Genomic DNA, 12,731 nt, shown 5'->3' with positions numbered 1-12,731 from the left:
AAGGAAATTGTAAGCTTATTCTCTTCTCTTCTATCCTACCGAACAAAAAGAATGAAATACACAATCTCTTCCGTAGGGATGTGTCATCCATCGCTTCTTCTTTCCCTTCCATCCAAATTTATTTATTTATTTATTATTTATTTATTTTTTTTATTTTTCCCACTGAACAGAGCATTAAGCTTTGGTATTCTCAATGAATCTATTTAATTCACTTAATTCTAGATGAACCATTTTAACTTCAATCATCAAAATGTATTGCTGCCAAAATTTTATGTCGTGAAAACTGTAAGTGAAATATATTAAATAATCCCTAGTGATGCTAATGTTGTTAAAGTAGTAGATGTAGTAAGGTGGTGTGGTCGGGACCTAGTGCTCAAAATGATGTAAAAAGTGTGAGTGTGTGAAGTGGCCACCATATTTAAAAATTTATAAAACCACTTAACACTTATATTATGTAGTATGAAGTGAGAAAGGATCGCCCTAGGGATTTGCAAGGTATTCAGAATCAAAGTTGGATTAGTATGTCTAATGATCAAGAGAGGTTTGGTTGATTGAATTAAACTGCAATTCAATTAAAAACATGCAAAGGAAAATAATCTAAAAGTATTAGGGTGTAGAGAATGAGAGAGAGGTCTTAAGGCATAGAGTTCACCAGTAAGTTCCACCTCTAAACAACTAACATTTGTCAATTTAGGGGGATTCAATTTTGTAAAACAAGTGTGTGTATGTGTGCATGCTAACAATTGAAACAATAAGCATGGATGACAAAACAAGCATAAATCGTCTACCTAAGCTAATGTGTAGTACAACTCATCAAGCTAAGCCATTAACCACTCAATAAACCCATAATTGATGCACACAAAAATCTAGAGAAATGTACTACTTGTAATCATAAGCATAGATCATCAAACACAAGCATGTACTGTCTACCTATCTAGGAATTTAAAGGCAACTACACTGCAATTATACTAACGAGAAGAAAATTAAACTAATTAAGCTAATGATATGGAACAACCCATCAAACATAAGTATAATCTATCAAATAAATCACAAGAGTAGCCAATAAGCACCATGCCTTGACCATCACTAAATTCAAAATTGCAACACAGATAGACATACATCAAATTTGTAGAATCTAATGTAAAGACATAATCATCCATTCCATCACACATAGAATTATGAATAAGATGAAAGATTAATTAGAAGAATTAATCCATACAAATCATGTAGAAACTAAAGATCTATATAATCACAAGGTTAAAACATCATTTACCCTCAAGGGCTATCTTCAATGTAAGCTCCATCTTCTTCCTCTTTGCTACAACCCTAATCTAAAGAGAGAAAATTATGTCTAAGCTATGTAAAAGTTGCTAAAAGTTGAGAACCCTAACAAAATGGTCCAATTTGATTTAAATAAAAGCCTCTTTGTGTAGGTAACAAGTCAAAAAATAGCCATTTCATTGGTCTAATCCCGCAGCCAAAAGTTAGGTAGAATTCGGGTGTACTTGGGAATTAAACAGCTCACTGCCAACAGGATTTTGATCGATCAAAAGGTACAGGATCGAAATTGTCTTCGATCGATTGTGAATGACGTGGCATACTTATCTTGATAACTGGCAACCTTATCTGCTTAGCTAGTGCTAACATGGCTTCGATGGATCGCAAATCTTCGAACGATCATGGATAAATCTTCGATCAATCGAGATTTCTCCAGGGAAAATTTTCATCCTTTTTTCAGATTTTCTTCTTGACTCCAAAGAGGGCTTAATAAACTGTTTTTAGCTCATTTGAACCTTATTGACCTAAAATAGACAAAGATAAGAATTAGAACTAAAACGAGAAAGTAAGATAGATGAATGAACTAAAATACCCTAACTTAGGTGCTAAAATGTGCAACATTTGAGCACTTATCATAAGGTTTCAATGTGAAGAGGTTACCTAAGTTGAAGAGCACACAAATGTAAAGACAATATTATTAGATCTATAGTCAGATTGTGGATTAATGTCCACAAGACTTTGCTTTGACGCTAATAAGTCTAGTGTCAATCTAGTTACTAAATGGGCAATTGATTTGAATGAAAATGCATGTCATAGCCTGAAACTTAATAATCTTGAAACGGAGGTGAGAACAGAATCACTAGAAGACTTTCTCACTCTTTTGAAAAAGTGGGAGAAGCTTTGAATCTCATTTTCCTTTATATGGAATAGGGACTCACAAGAACTGGTGAATATTAGAAGCAAGAAAGATGATACTGACAACGGTGAAAATGTTGATGTTGATGATGGAGGTGAATATTAAAAGTAAGGAAGATGATATTGATAACGGTGAAAATGTTGATGTTGATGATGGTAAAGATGGTTCAGAATGTACAAAATGTTTTAGCAACATGTTATGGAGATCCAAATTAAGAGATTAAGAAACCTGGATTGCATCTTAAGATTCTTTGGAAGGGTTATGATCTGGATAAAAACTTATAGGAGCATATGGAAGGTTTAGGTGATTGTCAACAGAAGATAAATGAATTTGTGACAAATGACTATAAATCAAATATTTTACATTTGCCAAGAAATGTTAAAGTTGTATGAGACGGCCCTCCATATCAAGGGATAATCGGATTTAATCATCAGTTTAAAAATAAAGATAATTAACTGGTTGTGGGGTTCAGCTCTCAAAACAATTGTTCACATTGTTTCATCCCACACTAACCGTCCAATTGGTTCTGATGAAATATGTAATGTCCCGGATTTTTCTGGATTTTTTTGAACTTTTATTTTGTTTATTTTTGCGGCTTGCTTTGCGTGTCACGTTGGTCCCGTGGGTCGTTTTGGTCTTTTTCTTGAGCCGAGAATTTTAGAAATGTAATTTTAATTATTGTAAGTCATTTATAAGTGATGGGATGGATTTTAGAATTTTTAGGAGTCTGGAAGACTTTCGGGCTCGGAAACTTCTCCTGATTTTCTCATTTTAAGTGAGGGACATTGTAGTCATTTCACATATATATATACATACACCTATATCTATACATTAGATAAGATATTTATCGAACAAAGATGATATCACATTGTTTAAGTGAGAACAAAGAAGTAACTTGGCATAAAGCTAGGGCCATTAGGAGGTTAACATGTGTCTCATTTGGGACCATAGGACATGTGGATGACAAGTCAAGACCTCCACTTCCCCCACCCATTTCGGCAATCTTCTTCTCTCTCACTCTAGGATTCTTTTTCTCCTTCTATATCTACACATATACATATATATATTTCCATAGATTAAAGCATGGTTTTGAGGGGTTTGGAGTGGGATTTTGAAGATGATCAAGAAGGAGAAGTTGGAGAGCAAGGCAAGGGCTTCTATATGACATCAATATTGCATGGTCTTAAGGGAGTTCGAATTTGGCTTGGCCTTAGGGCATGTTTGGCTAGCTTCCTTAAGGTAGGGGTTTCTAATGCCTCAAACTTTGCCTTTCATTGAGTATTAATGCTATGGTTTTCTATATATTTCTTTCTTGAATGCTGAAATACGAATTTACATGTTAGTAATTTGTTAAAGTGTGGAAGCATGCTAGTATGTGGGTAGTTATATGTTTGATTTCATGCTAAGTGTGTATTATATGACTTTAGTGCAAAGTTGCTTAACATGAGAATTCTAGCATGATTTATGATAATATGATTTCATAAAGAGCATGCTTATGATTACATCCAATAAGAATGCCATGCTTGTGATTCTAATGTAGAAAATGCTTGTTGAGTAAATTTACTCGAAAAAGCCATATTATGATCTTAATATAGAGATACCATGGTTATCTCATCGTTGCTATTTTGATGAAAATCGAGTAAAATGATAAGATTGATGCACATGCATGGCATGGGAAAAAGAGAAATAAGAAAAAGGTTTTGAAAAAGGTTTTTATAAAAAAAGAAAGAATCAGATTTCGTGAGTCCGGTGCTAACTTGACCTAAAGGGAGCGCGGCCCAGTGTAGGGCATAAAAAAGTTGATACTAGGCCCCAAATGGTTACCGGATTTTGAACCAGGGATAATTATTAATCTCGCCTCAGCAAAGTTGGTTAGCGATTTTTAAAATGTGAGTTTAGGGTCTGTAGAAACCAAGTCTAAGGTCGGTATAGGCCAAGTTGGGGTCCATTGAGACCAAGGTTGGGAAATATGGGCATTGCATTTGCATCTTGTGCATACCTTTTTTAAAATACCTAAATGTTGTTGTTGAAGATGATTCATGAATTAAATGCTATGAAAACTCCATGCATGATCCCGATTTCCTTTTTATCCCTCATGTGTGATGTGCAACTCATGGGAGTCCAAAGTTGGCGCCTTAGGCATTGTCTACTGAGCCTCCATGCTCACCTCTTCCTTTAACATTTTTCAGGTTATGACAGAGTCATGGTTGGTGATGGAACCTCATAAGCATAGTTAGTGTTGATGGGAGCATTCTCCTATGTATTTGAAATTAATGTATAATCTATGTAGTTTTCTTGTAAAATGTTAAAATTTCAACCTTTAGGGCTTTAAACTTGTAATCTAATTCTTTTGGGACTATATTATGTATATTTTGGACAATGATGTAATGAGTTATTTTGACCATGGATTACAAAACAAGTTATGAGTATAAATGGACTAATCTGACTACGTGACCCAAATAAACGTAAATTAGTTATGTAGATGATTGAATGATGTTGCATATTCATATCTATCGGTGTAATGGGAACTTAGGATGTTGTATTTACATCATGTCTAAGCAGGATGGGAAGTACCCTAACGACTTAAGAGGTCCCATAACCCTTTGCACTCAATTTGGGCTTTCAGGGGCATTTTTTAGCATTCTGCCCATGTTGAACCGATTCCACCCTTTAAACCGGTTCAAGGGTGAATTGGTTCCCAATGTGGGCATACTACCCATGTTGAACCGGTTTAAGAATTCCTGAACTGGTTTAAGAATTTCTGAACTGGTTCAGATCTCACAGAACCACTTTGCCTTGGTAAGTTTTAACTTTGAACTCCTAACTTTGACCAATCATTACTTTTTCGTTTCAAACCCAAATGGGGTCATTTTTTAGTCCATTTTCAAGGTTTTTGAGTCAAATTTCCAATAATAACCTCATATTCAGATTCCAATCATGCTAAGAGATATGTTTGTTTTAGTGAGACAGTGTCGAGATTTTCCTTGAACCGAATAGGGACATTTTTAGACAAACTATGACTAATGCCTGTAGAACATTTTATAATATTATGGAATGACTAGGAAACATTGTATAAACCTTATTTGACTAGATCTTGACCATTTTACCCTTGGGTGTTCACGGGTCGGGTCGGGACAAAATCCTTCTCACAAAACTTATTACATAATAAGAGACAAAAGGCTATTCCGAAGGCAGGCACACCCTTTCACAATTTAGATCCCATTACCTTTGTTATCTTTTTTTATAAACAACTGTGTAGGACTCAAATTTAATAGGAATATTACCCCTAATAACAAGATTATGTGTTGGTAATGGGTATTGAGGCAATGGATGGCTCGTTTTATTTCGTAATTTGATGGTTTTACATGGTGAAATATATAGTCATTAGAAACCATTCAAACCTTATAGTTAATAAGTGTGTATTCTTGTCTGAAGTCAAAGATAAAACCCCTTGGATTGCCTTATTGAGGGGCTTAAAATTCTCATGTTGCTCTTAAATATGGATTTGGCTTTCAGGAAATTAGCAATTTCAAAATGTGATTATTACTATAACATGATGTACTTGCTGGAAAATTATATTTCATGAATTTATGGCAGATAATATTGAAGCTATAAGTGAATCAGATTCAACAATCTCTAGTGAGGCTAATACTACTAGTGTAGAAGAGTGACGTTTCGCAATTTTTTATTTTTTGGGTATTTTTTGAATTTTCAGAATTTATTTATTTTCTCACCTCTGTTAGCATGTCACGCACCGGTTAACGTGCCATGAAGGTTCCGAAAGTGATTTAGAGTATTTCATAGAGTTTAGAACTCTTATAAATGCATTTTGAGCTATTTAATTGTTTTTTGGATTTTTGGTCCGGGAGGTCTCGTATGGATCCTGCACCTGGATTTTTTGTGCTTGGGATTATTTTTCAAGGTCATTACATTACATATGTCATTATTTAGAGCATATCTATGTGGTTGTATGTTTATTTGCACATTAGTAGTTTGATTATTATGTGTGTATGCATGAAAGGGCAATTTAGTCAATATATAGGTCAAGGCGGGACCCACCCTTGACCAAGGCATGTGTTAAAGGACTACATGATTCATTTTCCCTGAATTTTTTTTTCCTTCTTCAGCCGAGGCCACCCATTCTCTCTGTAAACTCTCTCTCTACATCTTTAACTTTAAGCCTCTACTTCATCATCTTCCATTAGGAATTGATCTTTTCCATTCAAGGCAAAGTTAACGAGCTCAACGAGGGCTACAATTTGATCGGAGCGAAGTTTCATTTAGGTAATTTTAGAATTTTGGAAGTTGGAGGATTTTTAGGGCTTTTCTCTCTAATTTGAGGTAGGGGTCTCTAAACCTCACATCCGTTGGTTTTTGTGAGTTAATTATATTATATTTGTGTTCTAACATGCATTATTTGTGATTATAAGTAATGAAATGTAAGGGTTGTAATTGTGATTGATGATATATGATGCAGATTAGTCCGCAATGATCTGAAACGACAATGTTTTCTCTTGACACCGGTGTGGTGCCTGTAAAACAACCTCCGATGGCTAAGTTAGTTTACGGAAGAAAATAAATTAGGCAATTAATGAAGTAGAGTTCAAAATTGCCTGTACCTTATTGATTGATGGGAGTCTGCTTTTATAGCTAGCTGAGTTGAGTGTTTATTGCAATCTTTAAGGAGAGGTTTCGTTGATAATTTGAATTTCATATAATCAGATCAAAACAACTTTTCGAATTTTATCACCTCATCACCTTATCATCTTATCCGTTTGTTCCGACTCTTTTGTTGATTTCCTCATCAGTTACCCCCCGTTCCGAAATTCTTGCTTGTCGAGAGTCAGGATTGTCATATAAATTCTCACTATTTTCGTATATATATATATATATATATATATAAATCTTCATCTGAACTTTATAATATTCATACATACACAAATTTCCTATAGTTGAGATAACTTATGAACAAGGTGTGCATGTTAACAAGTAATGAATAGTACTTTTAATGAAACATACCTCTGTTCACCCACTTTGATAAGTGATAATGTTTGTGTAGAAGGATTTAAAAGCAAGTAATGATCTTATCATCTAAAGTAAGGTGTTCTAATTTCTTTCATCAATTTACTTGTAATGACCCGGTCATTTCCTTCTTTCAGATTTTACGGATAATTTTTTTTTTCTTTTTCTTTCGTTGAAATATCTTTTCTTAGTTCGGTTTCTTGTCAATGGGTGTCGTCTCGAGTGCTTGGAAATGGTTTCTGAGACTCTTTCATTTGGATTGACAACTTCCTTGTGAGAACCGAGTCATTTCCTCATTTTTATTTTTTGGCACTATTCATGTAACGACCCTGGATTTTTTTCAACCCAGTATCCTGTGATGACCCGAACTGGATCCAAGATGCAGAAGCTGGAAACAATACAATGGTCTCCCAAGGCATAACACACCTCTAAGACCCTAAGATGACCTTTCATGAGGTCACGGAACCCAAAGGGATAAGTGCGGAAGCAAGAGATCGGAAAAGTAACAATTAAGCCCCCAGGGGCAAAATAGTCATTTATGAGAATATAGATTCAGATGCCACCAAGAACACCGCTGGAAAGACAATGAAAAACTAATCAAGATAGACTTAAGAATCGTATGATTGGGAGTCCGGATGAAGGAGAAACGACAAGACGAAGAAAAACAAGCACTTAAGGCTAAAAGGGTAAATTGGTAATTCCAAATTGAAATGAGTACCCCCGTGTACACCATTGGATAGACAATGAAAAATTAACAAAGATGGACTCAAGAATCGCATGATTTGGAGTCCTAATGGCAAAGATATGAAGTCCTGAAGTCGAAGGAAGGAAAACCTTATCCCGGTTCGAACCAAATTCTGATACTACCTTACTAAAACCTGAATAACTTGAGCCATAAATGGAATATGAAGCTCTAAGGGTACCATTGGAAAGCTTATTTCAATGTGGTCAGTTTAGACTCAAGAACGGACCAATTCAGAGTTAAAACGAGTGAGATATGGCCTATTGAAGAAAGATGTCTGGAGCAGGAACTGTTCCCACGAGGGCCCGCCCAAAAGCTGCAGGGGCTCACCAAACAAGGCAAATTCTCGCAAGCACCCACCAGAACACTACGGGGCCTACCAAATGAGGTAGTGGGGTGGTCTGGAACCTCAAAAAATGCAGAAATAGTGTTTTTAGTAGAAAAATGAGTTTGCAACGCGGTTTTCGTGGTCAAGATGACATTTTTCGGAAAAACACAAAGAAGAAACTCCCCCTAAAATCACATTTTCTATGTGACAGAATCAAGAACGGAATTTATTTCCCAAAAGAAATCCCCAAAATGCCCTTAAGAAAGATTCTTCAATAAAAAGGTGAAGTGAGTCTGTAGGGGGCTCAAAACGCAAACGAAAGGGTTTTTTAAGAAAACGATTATGCACGCAAATGTAAATAGTGATCTCGAGCGTGTGGGAATAGTCCATGGCTCCCAGAAATGGCCGAGTCAAAATCCGAGCCCCCAACGGCCAAAAAGATGAAAATGAACTTGAAATGGAAAATTTGAAACCTAAAATGCTTTCAAATGACCGTTTGACCCTTGGCCACACTTCATATAAGATTAATGAGACCTAGTAGAGGTGCCGGAACACACTTTACAAAACCCGATTTAAAAATGAACCCTTAAAGGCTCGGTTTCTACTATTTTAGCCCAAAAATGCAATATGTGAACTAAAATGCAAAAATGAACACTAAATGGTGTTTGGCCCTTGGCCACACCTCGCATATGGCAAATGAATGCTAAAGGATGAATTAAATACACAATACACACACTGGTGCAAAAATGACATATTGAAACCCAAGTTTTCTTGCTTTTCTCATTAAAGGCAAAATTCTACATTTTTCAATATACATGGATTACAAATGAAGTTTGGCCTTTGATCACATATTATATACATAGAATGAATACCAAAAAGTGTGCTTAAGCACATAATACAAGTTTGGAATCAAATATACACATTTAACAAAATAGCTACAAATGGCATTTCAAGTCGACCTTTACAAGAATTGAAATCTTCAAGTCTACAAATCATCCAAGCATGATAAGAATCACGAACCAAGTCTTCGTACCTGATCAAATCCCCCAGTAACTTTGGGGTGAGTAAACAAGTTTACTCGTAGAGAATGAGCATGCATTGACTTAATTTCTTTTAGATTTTTAAACTAACATGATACAGTTCAAAAGGGTCATGCCACCTAACGTCTATGTCAAGATGAGACTTAGGGAGCATCCTAAGCTACCTTAGAGTATAAGCAACAAGAATCATGATATATATACATATATGAAACAAGTAAAGTTGGGATAATCCAAGAACACGATAAGAAGGATACTTGAACGTAGATTAACATGAATTGCATTATCAATACAATTTAGTAAAGTTTGGGATAATCCATACAACACGACAAAAGGATACACGAAATCAGGGGACAAGACATAATATCTACGCAACTAAACAAGGATAGAACATTTCATGAAACACAAAAAGAGTTATACATGAATTCAAGAATAAGACATAATATCTATGTAATGAAACTAAGTTGGATCATTTCATAAAACACGAAAGGATTCTTAAATCTTCAAGAAATACAACACTTGACATTTAAGGAATGAAATCACGAATGAAGCATAAAATCTATGCAATGAATAAGGATGGGACATTCTATAAAACATGAAAAGGAGAATACATGAAATCAATGATAATGCATAATATCAATGCAATGAAATAGGATTGGAGCATTTCACATACACGACAAGTTTAAATCTTCAAGGAATAGCAACTTGAAATTTAAAGAGTGAAATCAACCAATGTGGAAAACTCAGATATCGCCTGGATTAAAACTGTACTCTTGAGATCACTTTAGGGCTACTAACCCATAGGTACCTTTCCCCTAGTGCGCACTATAGTTGTAGAGGGACAATCTCCTATACTAGAACCAAGTCCTAGCCATGTCAATTCTTGATTGATATCCCAAGTTCCAAAATCAACAAGTTGTGCAAACCAAGATAGTATCAAGATACAAGAAATGCATTAAACCATGTTCCATGCACAACCAAGATTTTGGAACACACAAGTCATGCCCTAAGTTCTCAACTATGATGGCATGTGAAATGTCAAGAAATCAAAGTGTGCATTTATATAGATCACAACCAAGATAAATAGCATATGGAATCCATTGAAGCAAATATATCACAAGTATAAGGTACATGATATCAATTGCATACTAAATAACATATGTGTACATAAACCATTCCAAGACAAATGAACGTGTTCATTAAACACATTAATGAAACCAAGATACAAAAAGTCTAGATACATGATATCAAGGCATGATTAACTCGAGGGAGACATAAAAGGAAATTTAATCTACTTAAGGGATTAAATTATCAAGGTTACATGGCAAGTCCAAATGTTCTATAAACAAGGCATATCAAGGATCATATCAAGGCCAAGTTCAATGTTAAGTTTCAAGTTCATTTCATACACGACACAACCATGTGAGTTAAGTTCCATACAAGGGAAATAAATAAATATAAGTTTCAAAACTTATCCGATTATGCTCAATGTAATACACGTGAAGGAACTTATCAAGGAAATCATGAATACAAGATTAGAAACTTAATCAAGTGCATAGAACCATTGAATGGATTTTAATTATTTCATTTAATTAAAATCTCTAGATTTTGAAAGTCACCAAATGACCTCAATTTAATATATGTTATACAACATGTCATAACTTGATTTAAGAACACAATACAACTACATTTCATGCAAGGTACGGCCATGAGTATTAAACCTTAATACTGGAAAAATAATAAATGAAAAGTTTCAAAACTTAATCAAATATTCTAGATTTAATATATGTGAAACTATATGACATGCATATCAAGAATATCAAGTCGGAAATCCAATGAGATGAATAGTGCACTTGGAGCAAATTAATTAATTTAATTAATTAAATATTACTAGATTTCAAAACACTTCCGATTACTCTCAAATTCACCTATGTTCAAGAGCATGCTAAGGCCTAATATAATATACTAACACATATTGATTTCAAGCTAATTAAGGCCACATGATTTAATATTTTATTTAAGATAAATATTAAATAAAATCTTCAATACTTGTCCAAATGATCTAGATTTAATATATGTCAATCAACATATCAAGGAGTAATATTCTATCATGCCATATGATTAAACAAAACTATGGACAATCGGGAAAATTAAATCATTCACAAGAAAAATAATAAATAAAATCTCTAGATTTGTTATCCAAGCATGTAATCAAGTTGTATAAGCATCACAAACATGTAATATAACAAGAAAATAAATTATAACACCCCCTACCTCAATTTGAGATGGAAATCTCAAATCCCCACCGACAGAAAAGTGTTCTAAATCCGCCGAAACTCCTAAGTTTTGTCGGGGTCAACACGATCCACATGAATACCCAAGAAGCCCCATAAAAATTACAACTTGACCTCAAACTCAAACTCAAGAAATGGTCAGAAATGGATTCTAATAAGGGGGCATGGTAGAGCACGTCGAGGGGAACGTTAAGGCCGAAGAGTTTTCACTTAGGAAATCAAGTGGAGGAGAAGAAGAAAAGGTGGCAGCCCAAGGAGCTCCCATGGCTGCCGGCCAAGAAGTGGGGAAGATGAGAGGAAAAGTGATTTTTCACTTTATGGCTTTCTATTTATAGGAAAACCCTAAAAGTGCCCCGAAAGGGTCCGGAAAAGTGGAATTTGAGCAAACGCGCTCAAACGGCAAAACTCCATGAACAAAAAAGATTTAAAATGAGAAAATATGAATAATGGAAGAAACAACGTCGAAAACTGAGGCCCGAGCAGAGAGATATGCCCCGAACAAGTTCGGCGGCAACTGGGTCTAGAAACTCTAAAACTGGAAAAAAACGACCAGAAGGAAATTCTAAGAGTCCACGACTTTACAAAATGTGAAAATGAATCCCGTATGGGGATCCAGGCTCCAGATGAGGCATTTTGCAATAACTTTCGTTAATTGCATAATGGCCCCTACAAAAAGGTTAACTGCGAAACTGCCTCAGAATGAAAATATTTTTCAAAAGATATTTTCTTAGATGCCCCTGAAATAAAATATCTTCAAAAGATATTTATGAAAACACCCCAAGAAATGAAAAAGATTCTAAAGAATTGTGCATCCATGCCTCTATAGACACCGGGAGCAACCAGAGTACTTTATTGCAAAAGTAAAGATACGTATTTCGAGAAAACCACTGAAGATGAAGACACGTGAAGTCAAAAACTAACTCTGAGCACGAAAAGTGAGGTTATGCCAAAAACTGACAAACGGGGAAAAGACAGAATAGGGAAAAAGACGAAATAGTGCATAGTGTCCGAAAAGTGAAAATGTGGAAATGACTCGGTCCTCAAAGGAAGTTGTCAATCCATATGAAAAAGTCTCAGAAACCATTTTCGAGCACTCGAGATGACACTATGTGAC

This window comes from Cornus florida, unplaced genomic scaffold (assembly GCF_030987335.1).
Source record: "Cornus florida cultivar Cherokee Brave unplaced genomic scaffold, ASM3098733v1 CherokeeBrave_3.0.0_Hap2_Chr04, whole genome shotgun sequence".
Classification (NCBI taxonomy): Eukaryota; Viridiplantae; Streptophyta; class Magnoliopsida; order Cornales; family Cornaceae; genus Cornus; species Cornus florida.
Note: the sequence above shows the minus strand (reverse complement) of the source record.